Source organism: Lactuca sativa, chromosome 8, assembly GCF_002870075.4.
Source record: "Lactuca sativa cultivar Salinas chromosome 8, Lsat_Salinas_v11, whole genome shotgun sequence".
Taxonomy (NCBI): Eukaryota; Viridiplantae; Streptophyta; class Magnoliopsida; order Asterales; family Asteraceae; genus Lactuca; species Lactuca sativa.
This window is the reverse complement of record NC_056630.2, coordinates 109,598,909-109,611,719: the sequence shown is the minus strand read 5'-3', so window position 1 is coordinate 109,611,719 and position 12,811 is coordinate 109,598,909.

The following is a 12,811-nucleotide window of genomic DNA, read 5'->3' as shown; positions in this document are numbered from 1 at the left end:
CCATATTATGAACATTATGAATAGATCAAACAAGTTTACTGGTCAAATGTGTACGAAAAAACATGGTTACCTAAATATGAACAAAAATCAAAGTTTCTTACCCATTTTGGTAATATTGGGTTCTTTATATTAAGTGCAAGTAGTCATAAGATCCATTGATGTGACATGAAATTGGGTTGCCCGATCTTTGTGTACGAGGAGATGGTTAAGTCTTGGGCCAACCGAGTTTAGGCCCAACTAGTTAGAGGTTAGGTTGTATATGCTTAAGGGGCTAGGTTGTATGTGTTTTTAAGACCTAGCAACATAACCTAGCCCATGACTAGTCGGGATTGAACTGGGTTAGACCAAGCTTAACCTAATTGTTCATTGATTGTCGGAGTCTGATCCCAGGGCACAGTCCTTGAGACGGTTCTTATCTAATATTACAAAAACAGGTAAGAAACTTTGGTTTTTGTTCGTATTTAGTTAACCATGTTTTTTCGTACACATTTGACTAATAAACTTGTTTGACCTATTCATAATAAGGTAACATTAAAGTAATTACCGATCATATTACCCTATTTTAAACAGGTCAAACAAGTTTAATTGTCAAATGTGAACGAAAAAACATGGTTATTTAAATGTGGACAAAGACCAAAGTTCGTTACCTTTCCAAAACATACAAACAAAAAACTATAGTATTTATATACACATGATTATTAAAGTTAGTTTGCTCAAAAACACCATATATATCACCGACAATAGTAGATTTTAGTCTAATTTTATCCGGTCAAAATAATATTGAAGAAAAAAAACTTATTTGCATTGATTTTAGGGACTTATTACATGGCCTCTCCCTTACCCCAAATCAAAACATTGGCATCTTCAATTAGGGTTTCTCTCAAGGGTTTCATGTTTGAGAAAAGTGGGTGTGTCCAATGAAAAGTTCATCACCATGGATGTTTACTTAAAAAGGGTTTTTTCTCACCAAGCCTATATATTGTACTTCAGCCCCTGGGTGGAAGTAGATTTTAGAACCATGGGTTTCAAGGAGTTGGTAAAGGGATAAGTGTAATAATGTCTACTATTATGTTGAAATTAATCCCTTGGAGATGGGTTGAGAGAAATCGTATATAATAATTATTATGCAATGTTTCTTGATGTTGGTTATGGTAATGATGCAAAAATCAATGTGTACAATGATCACCACAAATAATCAATTTTATAATGGAGTGGAAAGAAAAAGCCAAAGATGGAGGCACATAAACCGATAGTTGTGGCGATCATGTAGATTCACTCATTTAAATGACTTATGAGTAGATCATGAAGAAGATGATGATGTTATACAGTGAGATTATAAAGATGATGGCAACATAGAACTTCTTTAATATCATGTTTGTGATTCTAGCTAGAAATGGGATACAATGGTACCCAACTTAGGTATGAGATTATGTGATTGTTTAGAACTTAAACAAATATTAGTCAATTATGTTGTTGCTAAAGGTTATAAATTATGGTAAGAAAAAAAAAGCTAAACAAATTGTTAGTCATAAACATGAAGCAAAGTCATCTTGCCCTTTTAGATTATGGCTACTTGGATAAGTAAAGAGAAATCACTCAAATTTATGTCATTAATTTATAAACACATGTAACATCCCAAAAATCATGGCAACAAATTTCATTTTTAAAACCATTCCAAAATCCACAATATACACAAAATATAGTTCAAAACTAAAAACATGAATCAGAGTATCCCAAAATCATAATTCATATAAAAATACAGGATGATGTGAACAATCAAGCCTTCGTCTTGCCCCTGATCTCTAAAGTACCTGAAACCATAAAATAAAACTGTAAGTCAAAGCTTAGTGAGTTCCCCCAAAGTACCTCACACCACCAATGTAACATCCCGGATTCCCAGGTATTATTTTATCCTTTTATTTTGGGTGATTTGTGAGGAGACTCGGCGAGTTGGAGTCCAAACTCGCCGAGTAGGATCGCGGTTTTGGGCGCGGGTTCGCGTCTGGACTCGGCGAGTCCACGCTGTTTAATGAAACCCTAATTTCCAGGGTTTGAGACCTATTTAAAGGGGCTTATGGCCGTCATTTGCGGCCACCAACCCCTAGAGAGAAACCCTAAAGAGATTTGAGAGTTTTGGGAGAGAGAAGAGGCCATTGTTAACCTTTGAAGCTTTGTTTGGCAAGGCAAAGGAGATCCTAGCTAAGAGAAGGCAAGGGAGGTGGACATCCTTCGATTTTGGAGCTCAGAGCATCATCTTGGAGGTATATTTTGGCTCCCTTTTCTGTTATTATGTTAAACATGGGGGTTTAGGGTTTCTTGGCCCCTTTGTTGGTTAGATTTGATGTCCATTTCGTCCCTATTTATGATGAGGCTTGAGATGAGATCCATAGAGGTCCAGAGAAGCTTTATTCCTTAAGCTTTATGAGGGTTCATGAGAGTATTGGCCTAGAGTTATGAGATATGGGGCTAAAACATCATTTATGAGCAAATAGTTGTTGTTTGAGCACCAAGGTTTGGACTTTACGTGATTATCATGCCTGGGGAGGCCAGATCTATGATTGTATGGAACAGATCTGACCTCATAAGTGAGTTTGAGTTTATGCATGGCATGGACTCGTCGAGTCTGAAGAACAGACTCGGCGAGTAGCATGAAGTTTGCCCGTAGCCACTCAGCGAGTGGTCTTGCCGAGTTGAGGGGTCGACTCGGTGAGTCAGGGAGAGTCAAGGGGGGGCTGAGTCAAGCCGGAACTCGCCGAGTTGTTCTTGAGACTCGGCGAGTTGAGTCGTGGTGGCCCCGCGATTCATGCTAGGTGGAACTCGTCGAGTTAGGGAAGTACTCGACGTGTCAAGAGAGGATCCAAGGGAGTCAGTGGACACGTATAGACTCGTCGAGTCGCCCTAGTGCACTCGCCGAGTCCGGTCAAAGTTTACCGTTGACCTTGTTGACCTTTAGGGTTGAGTTCAGTTGTATTTATGGGTGTATTACTTTGTGTGATTAGGCGGAGGCTAGATCACATTTAGTCCGAGACAGATATTTACCGAGATACCCGAGGTGAGTCTTCTCACTATACTTTACCTAGTGTGGTAATAGAGTTCAGAGACAGAGTATTATAGAGTTATATGCCAGAGTGATTGCATGTTATTATGTGTTGTGAATTGTTGTGATATGTGATACGCATGATTATAGAGTTACAGAGTTGGGACTTTCGGGTCCCTAAAGCTAGGGCCAGAGGGCCCACAGAGAGTTGGGGCTGTAGGGACCCACTGAGACACATTGACCAGAGGGTCAATAGAGTTACAGCCTCGAGTGGCTATTATGTGATTAGTGTGGTATTTTGGGGAAACTCACTAAGCTTATGCTTACAGTGTTCAATGTTATGTGTTTCAGGTACCAGTGATGACCGCGGGAAGGCGCCAACTTGATTCGTACACACCTATGGGATTGGATGTATTTGATCTTGGGAGATATTTGTGATTCGAAAACTTGATGTTATGACATTTTGTGAACGAATTGTTTAATTAAAAATGTGTTTTCAAAAGTGAAAAATTGTTTTAATTTTTACGGTGTTACAACCAAACAAATAACAACATGCATACATGAGCCTTCAACATGATTGGACCGCTTCGCAAGGCCTACAACCTATGTGGATGTCACACCCCCGAACCGGGACGGTGGAAACGTTCGGGAGCGGGTGACTTCACTTGGTAATATCATCACAATGTATATAAATGAATCAAAGACAACATCATCACCATACATAAATTATACCAGCCATCTTAGTGTTACATCATTGTATTTGTTCATAACAATACATCTGAAACATTAAGTATGGTGAGAAACAAAAACACAGCAAAAATCTTCATTCCTTATCGGCCAACCTGTTTTAACGTGTTCCTGAGAATACAAGTCATTTTGGAAAATCATCAACATATAAAAATATTGGTGAGTTCATAAGCATGATGTATGAAAATTTTTGTAGCAGTTTGTAAACACCAGAAAATCCGATATTTTCTGTAAAAGTAATTTGAGAGTTTTGTTTCAAATCTTGTGTTAGAGCATGTGTGATTTTGTTTGAACGTGTATAAAGAAAGCTTCCCAAAAAATCTTATAATTTGTGTATAATGAAAAAGTATGGTCTTAACCCTAAGACCTAAGTGGTGAAAGTTTAAACGTGAAGGGTAACTGTATAGTTCATACTTTGTATCATGAGTATAGTATGTGTATTCCATAAATTTATTTGCTTGTTATTCTCCATGTGAGTCGCTATAATCATACTTGATATGACTGATATGTCTGTCATGACGTTCTTCAAGCATCGGTTACGGTAATATATTTGTCACCCTAGACTAGCATGTCTAGCTGTAGCGAGCAGCTCATACGTAGGGTGTGTCATCCTCGTATAGATCTATACACAAATTCTCGCTCTCCCTCCAGGAGACTGTAGTTATAACTACAGGGCTTACGGTGTACGCTAGGTAGGTACGAATGAAGGTGTGTCTCACAAGAGCCTTAACTAAATTTACGCGAATGGTGTATCCCATTATTTAACGTTATAAATAATGTTGCAAAAGTGAATTTTGACTACAAACTAATAGCGATAAAAATATAACTGTTTTTATCTAAAGTGTAAAAATATTTTTTATTATCGTGAATAACTTCCAGTTATCCCAAAGTATCGAGAATAATTCGAGTGTATTAGAATTCTCACTAGCGGCCCGATTATTCTAGTATTGGTCATAAAATGCCCAATTTGAATGTCATTATCACCATGGCCCAATAGGAATGTCAATGGGCTTATAAGGCCTAATTAGAGTAAAAATTACCATGTATGGCCCAATAAGTATGCAAATGGGCTTATAAGCCCCCATTTATAGTAAACATGTCGTAACAAGTCTGTTTGTTATCAAATAATCGTTTTAGCTCAAATAGTACCAAAAATGACATAAAAGGCCCACCTTTATTAAAAATGACCATTTTGGCCCAACAACACCGTAATTGACAATAAAGACACACTTTTGCCAAAATTTAATATTTTTGGCCCATTAAAGCCGAAAATTACAACAAATGCCCATTTTTGTTAAAAATGACATTTTAGGCCCAATAAAACCATGAGTTGTCAAATAAGGCCCATTTTAGGAAAAAATGACATTTTTGGCCCCTAAAACCGTGAGTTGTCAAATAAAGCCCACTTTTATGAAAAATGACATTTTTGGCCCTTAGAACCGTGAGTTATCAATTTAGGCCCATTAAAATGCAAATGATACTTAAAAGCCTGTTTTGTTTAACTTTATTGTCAAGTGTGATCCTTTTGTGTACTTTTTTTAGTTTTTAAATAACTTTTGACATGTTTAATCTTTTTTAAACATCATAAAAGTTACTTCAAGTAGATTTCTTACTAATATCACTAAGTCTTGGATGAGATTTCGAAGTTGTGAGTGTTTAATATGTTTTCATGGCATATTCACACAACATAACATGAAAAATATACACATACATGCATAATATTAAGATTAACCACAAAACTAGCTTGTATTCTCCCTTAAAAGATAGTAAAACTCGAAAACAAGGGGTTATGAAGCTCACGTTGGTGTTAGATTGGTTTTGAAGAGAAAGGAAAGATGATTTTCGGCCTAGCTTGCACCTTTGAGAAGAGTTTCGAAACTTTGATGGTGTTAGGAAACTTGAACACGATATGAAGTTATGTAAGGAAGAGTTCTTAGTGTAACATGGAATTAAAAGGCTTGAATACTAAATGACTTACCAAATATATGAAGCTTGAAGTGAACTTCGGGTTGCATACACTCAAAGCTCACGGTTTTGGAGCAAAAGTGAAGAGAGTTGTTTGAGTCTTTAAGAGGAAACAAGACAGATGTGTGAGTTTTGGGATGAAAATGTGGAGAGGGATGGAGGGTCTTTGTGACATCCCCAAAATCTCGGCCAGAAAAGACCGTTTTCATTTATGCTTTTTAAACATTTTCAGAGTAAATCCTTTTGATTTTAAAAGAGATGCGGAATTTGTTCCCAAAAACAAAACATGATAAAATAGATCTTTTATCAAAACATTTCATAAAGAAATATAATTTCATTTCATAATCAAAATCGGGATGTCATGTTCCGATACAGACCATAAAGCATAAACGATAACATTACAAGTCATTTAACAAATATATACATATACAGACTTGTAAACAAAACAACTTGATGATTCATCCATCTTATGCCCTTGCGCCACTTCCTGTAATACAAATAAACTGAGTGGGTCAGGCTTGGGAGCCTGGTGAGCATGTAGGGTTTTCAACCCACAATAAATAATTATATTTAATTCAACAATCAACAATAACCCAATTACCCATTCCCGTTATCCTCACTTTACGTCCCTAAAACAACATCTATTATAAGGGACCTGATCTAGGATTTTCATCGGGACGGACATTACTGCAAAGGGGCTTCCTTAGCAATAAATATCCTAAAGGCAACCATGAGGGGGATAGAGTACACCGATGAACACGTCGTTCACAACACCTACAGGTTATGAGTCTGCTAGTGTTCCACAGGACTGTCTAGAATAGTCTGTGGTCGTCATCCATACTCTGTTGAATGACTAGAATAACACCAATAACATCGAGGCCTCTCATCTGTTTATCACACACCAACTATCTACTCATGTTCTACCCAACATATTAGTAGGTAAAAATATACATTTTTATACACAGTTTAAAACCTGTATAGCATGCTCGATCAATACATTTTTTCCACATAACAGATGAGGCACACACACATAACACGTATTTCATAGAGAATAAATCAGATCTATGAGATAGAAGAAAGTGAATATACATTCACACATAAAATCAACAAAGTATACACGTAACACGTATTTCGTATAAAATACTTCATAATAATGTGTTAGAAGAAAATGATTACACACTCACTTGATCAGAAGATGATCGGGCAACATTACGGCTTGCAGAAGTAGTGTTTCTCCGTAGATCTAGAAGATCTTCATGAAAACCGGGCTCCTCGCGGGCAGGGCTTCGGCTCGGAAATCTCACTTCTCAGGATTCTTGGGGCTTCGGAACTTGCTTCGGGGCTCAGGAATGATACCGGGGCTTCGGGATATGATTGGCATGCAAATCGAGGCAAAAACTAGAGAGAAGAAAGAGTTTGAATAAGATAAAATGGCTGATCTTGGTTTCTATTTATAGGCTGCTGAGTCTGGGATTACGCTAGGCGTACTCAGTACGTTGGGCGTAATTAGGTTACGCTGGGCGTACTTTAACGCCACTGCGTGCGTCAATTGGTGGCACTCGAGTATTGGTCAGACAAGTTGCACCCCTCTGAGTACGTTGGGCGTACTCAAATTACGCTCGGCGTAATTTGACTCGTCAAACTTCTAAATTGCGTAACATTCGCATACGAGCTCCGTTTTCGACGTTCTTTATATCCACGCATAGGTCAGACCATACTCTACAACTTTCATTTTGACTCCGTCAGCTAATTTTGACTTTTATTTTTATTATTTATATTTAGAAGACCGGGACAGAAAAACTTCGTTATAAATTCATAACTTCTTCGTCCGACGTCCGTTCTCGCCTAACTTTTCATCGTTTCGCTACTAACAATGAGATCTTCGATTCTCGTTTAAATTGTTTCGGCTAAAAACTACTCGATCTCAAATCGAGTATTCGGGCTGCATACTGTCAAGTCGAAACTTTAGAAAATCATAACTTCCTCATATGAAGTCAGATTTGAGCGTTCTATATATATTCGGAAACCTCGTTTCGGCCACTACAACTTTATGCAAAGATATCGACTTTATCTAATATTTCATTTTGACGCTTATTTTTTATTTTTAATTCAATTAAATTATCATAATTAAGAAAACACACACATAATTCACAAATAATACATTTTTATTATTTCAAATTGGGTTACAAAGGTTAACCTAGACTATTACATTGCTAAAAATGGCAAGCCCAGAAACACGAACGTTACAGTCTTGACCGAAGATATGGAGGAGACGTAAAGAGAAAATATTAAGGGTATTACTTAATGGTTAGTCACCACATTGCTTAGATATTTTCATAAGGGATTTCCGAGAATGCAATAGCCCATAAGGGATTTCCGGCCGGAGATATGGAGGAGAGGGAGAGAGAAGTGTAATGTGCATGTTTACATGCAAAATAATATTGAGGTGTCACAAATCTAGCTAATGCCACATTTTTCTCTTTTTTTATATATATCGGCCCAAACAGAATGAGAAGGAAGGGTTTTGGGCTTGGGTGAAGGATAACCGAGAATGCAATATCCCATAAGGGATTTTTGGCCCAAGAAGGCCTATTTACGGGTTTGCAGCCTAAAAAGGCTAAATGGATGAGTTTTCGGTCCAATAGGGCCCATTAGGATCTTTCAACTTTGGGAGGGCCAATAAGAGCTCCAATATTATTTTACGGCCCATAAGGTTCAAAGAAAATGTTTGCAGCCCAATAAGGCCCATTACGTGACTTATGGCCCAAATAAGTGTTAAATGATCAATTTCGGTCCACTAGGGCCCAAATGTGGGTTCTTGGCCCCAAAAGACCAATTTGAGAGATTTTCGGCCCATTAGGGTCCAACAAGAGTGCCCTAGCCCATTACGAGGTTTGAACCGGGAAGTTAGGGTTACAAGTCGTTCATTTTTGAATGAACGACTTGTATAACATCAAATTTTGGGTTACAAGATCCATCTTGAGTTATTTACACATGAACAGAATTTCCTAGCCCTAAATGCTAGTTGTGGCACTGGACCACGCTCCGAGCCTTCGGCCTGACTGGACCGCCTCACAGGGCCTACAACATATCTAGACTGCCTCGGGTATCTTGGCCTTCAGCACAAAGCAGGACCGTTTCAACCTAACAAACCATAACATGTCGACATATACAATAACAATCAATAACCAGGAAGTACAGGTAATCATACATATATACCAGTCTAACACATAACCATTAAACACAGGTAATCATACGAATCTATCAATCTATTATATAACCAGCATAACATCATCCAATATACCAGGATACATAATCTAGTAGGTCAACATTGGTGACTTCGACTCACAAGTACAGTCAGGAAAACTCACCTAAACACTCGACAGAAGCCTATCAGCTACCTCATTATCAAAACAGTTAATCCAAACTTCCCAAAACCAAACTGAGACCAATCCTTAATCAAATACTCAATTCTACCTAAGTTTGACCAAAAGTCAAACTTGTCAAAAAGTCAACCCTCAACTTAGTCAAAGTCAACGTCACGTCGTGACCATTCCTTGGTCACCTCGTGAGAATGAAACGACAAACAATTGTAATTTTGGGCACCGTCACGTTGTGACACATCCTATGTAACGTTGTGACTTTTGGTCAAAAGGCCAAAATCTTCATTAAGTGCTTAATCTCTTCAGATCAAGGCCCATAACTTCATATCTAGTTCATAAATAACTTCATAATCGATAAAGTTTCCAACTTTATCCATTATGATGGTCCAAACAACACATATCTAGTTTTTAAGTCTCAAATGGACCAATAATGCATCTTTCTCAACTTGATTCATTAAGTCCATGTGTCCAACCTTCATATCTGAATCAACATGATGTTTAGATAGATAAAGTTTCCAACTTTATACATAATAATGTCTCAATCTTTCAAGATCTAAACTTTAATACACCAAAATGATATAAATGACCAAGATAACCTGCATGTCCGAAAGGGAATGCAAAAGGTCAAAACTTTCCTAGTCCATGAGGTCCAAGAAGCATTCTAAACTGACCAAAAGGTGTTGGAGTCCAGATCTGAAACATACAATGTTCTTAGGACCTTGGATAGTAATAAAGTTGCAAACTTTATTCCCCACTCTCACTCAAAACTTATTAAAATGGACAAAAACACCAAATACACTTAGATCCAAGATGAATATGTAATAAAGTTTAGAACTTTATAACTTACAAAGGTCTAGAAGGTAGATGAAAGTTGAGATCTTCAATTGTCAAGCTTCAAGGATCAATCTTTCATGAAAACATTGCTTCAAAACCACCAAAAATGGATGAGAGATGAGAGGGGAGACTCAAATCTTGAGAATGGAGTCTAGAGTTCTCCCAAGGGGTTCTAGATATAATGGAGGATAAGAAAATACCCTAAAACATGAATCATTACCTTTAAATACATTGAAAACCCTAAAAATTATGTAGGATTTGAGCTGAACAGTTCTTATGTCGTGAGAATATATTCTCACCTCGTGAGGACTCTCTCATCGTAAGAATTACTTATCACCTCGTGAGGACAGGTTTTCACCAAACTTCACTCTAACTTCAAACAGTCATAACTTCTTCATTTCAACTTTGTTTTCGGTGATCTTTATATGCACGGAAATGTATTAATGAGCCCCACAACCATATCTAATTACTTTTGACTTAATATTTGTCGAACTAAAACCATAATCCATGCAAGAAGCCTAAAATTTTACTTTTTCCATTTTACCTTTTTTCCTTCCAAACATAAATCGAAGGCTTTAATCACTTATCCAACATTATCATCATCTAATAAGGTCTAAACCTTATTCCCTTGAAGCCCACGTCTTTACTTGATCCATTTATTGTCTACAATCTCGAAATAAGAAACTTCTCGAAACAGGATGTTACAACACAAATGTCGTAGGGCCCTTAATTTAGGGTTAGTTATCACATATGCTAGCATATTGGAAAATGATTATGCTTAGTTAAGGGAAAAGGAAATCATAAGTCCTTAAAAAATTTAATCTCAATGTTAGTGTTGGTCAGCGTAGAAATGCCAACAAAAATTGCACTATATGAGATAGAGGTTACTTGGTGGCATACTATGAAAAGTTAAGGAGTTGTGATAAAGAGCTATTGAAGTCTAATCTAAGTCCAACAGTCAAAATAGATGTGGATAGTATGTTTGATTCAATGATGTATTTTTCAAATATATATGTTTACTTGAAGGGTGTCAATGATGGTTGGGTTGAAGGGTGAAGAAGGGTGATTGGTATAGATAGATGTTTTATGAAGGGTATTTGTAGACGTTGGCTACTTAGCTGTTGTCAGGAACTCCAACAACCAAATATACCCTATAGCATGGGTTGTAGTTGCTATTGAAAATAAGAAAACTTGAAAATGGTTCGTAGATCTATTACTTGATGACATTGAAATGGGACATAGTAAAGGACTAACAATAACTTCTAAACAGGAACAAGGTGTGTTATTTAACTACCGCTAACTGATTTTTAAATACTATTTCATTAAATATTTTAATATGTATCTTGATGACATTAAAATGTTTTAATCTTTATCTTGTGGGGTCTGATTGAGGCAGTTAAGAAAAGAGTACCAAAATGCAAGATTATGTAATATGTTGCGCACATCTATGTCAACTTTAAGAAAAAAAATTCACATGTGTTGAGTATATGAAGCTATTTTGGATTGCTACAAAGGACAAAATTAGCCAAATATTTGAAGGAAATTAGGTTAATTAACAAATATGCTTATTATCACTTGAGGAAAATATCCAAAAACATGGTGTATGACTTTTTTAAAAGATGATTGGTGTTTTTGATGCCATAGAAAATGGGATATCGTAATCCTTTAATGCAACAATTTTAAAGGATAAGAAAACACATAATAACAATGTTGGAAGAAATCATAATGTATTGTATATCATAATCATAGATTTTGAAATTGATTTCAAGAACAAATCCCTTAAAAAAATAGATTTCTATGTGTTCATTTGTGTGCGTGTGTCTCTCGGTGTTCATGAGCCCTAATTTACCATGTTGTGTATTCTTCTCGACCTCAAATATTAGTCTTCGATGGAAACTTCATAACGTTTGCAAGAAAATTCATATTGATTGCTAAATCTACGAGGAAAAAAAACTTAAATGGTTAAATATATACACGAAACAAAGCTCGTTACCCTTTAAATCATTATCCGGTTCTATAAAAATTAGATAAAACCCTAAGGATGTACTCCATCTTTACACTATCATTGCCGTTTAGATTTTAAAAATTAAAAATTTTAAAAAAAAAAAAGATAAATTTTTTTTTAAAAAATTACCAAGTTCGTGGATTAGACCATCTTGGCGCTTCTTTCAAATTCCTTGCAATGCCACTTGTACCAACTTTAATTAGCACATCCACTTACCTCTTTTAACTTTTGAAAGCATTGCAAAAGAATAGTGACTCGTATTTCTTAATAATTAATTATTAACCTATTATATATATATATATATATATATATATATATATATATATATATATATATATATATATATATATATATATATATATATATATATATATATATATATATATATATATATATATATATATATATATATATATATATATCTTAAGCTATGCAGAATGGTTTTGTGATTCTTATCCATAGGAGATGACCACATCAGCCCACCTCACCTCCATTAACATCTTATCAGCCTTTAGAATATGGTATATTCATCGGTGGAAGAGGAAGATAGAGTGAAGAAGAAGAGTAAGATAGAGAGAGGAAAGAATGAGAGAGATTGTGAGCAATCGTGAAGCTGACTATGGATAGTCACACGTACACACATTAGGGGTGGTGTTTGAGAGAAAGTCACGCATGACTTGTGGCGCCAATTCAGATTACGCGACCACACACTCCATATAGTATGAGCTTCTGAAAACCTTGCAAAAGAGCAGGGGCCCACTCCATATAGTATGGGTGCTCTTACATTCAATGATTAACGAGTAGTCGATAGGTTTGAGGTGGGGGTGAAACCGAAGTGCA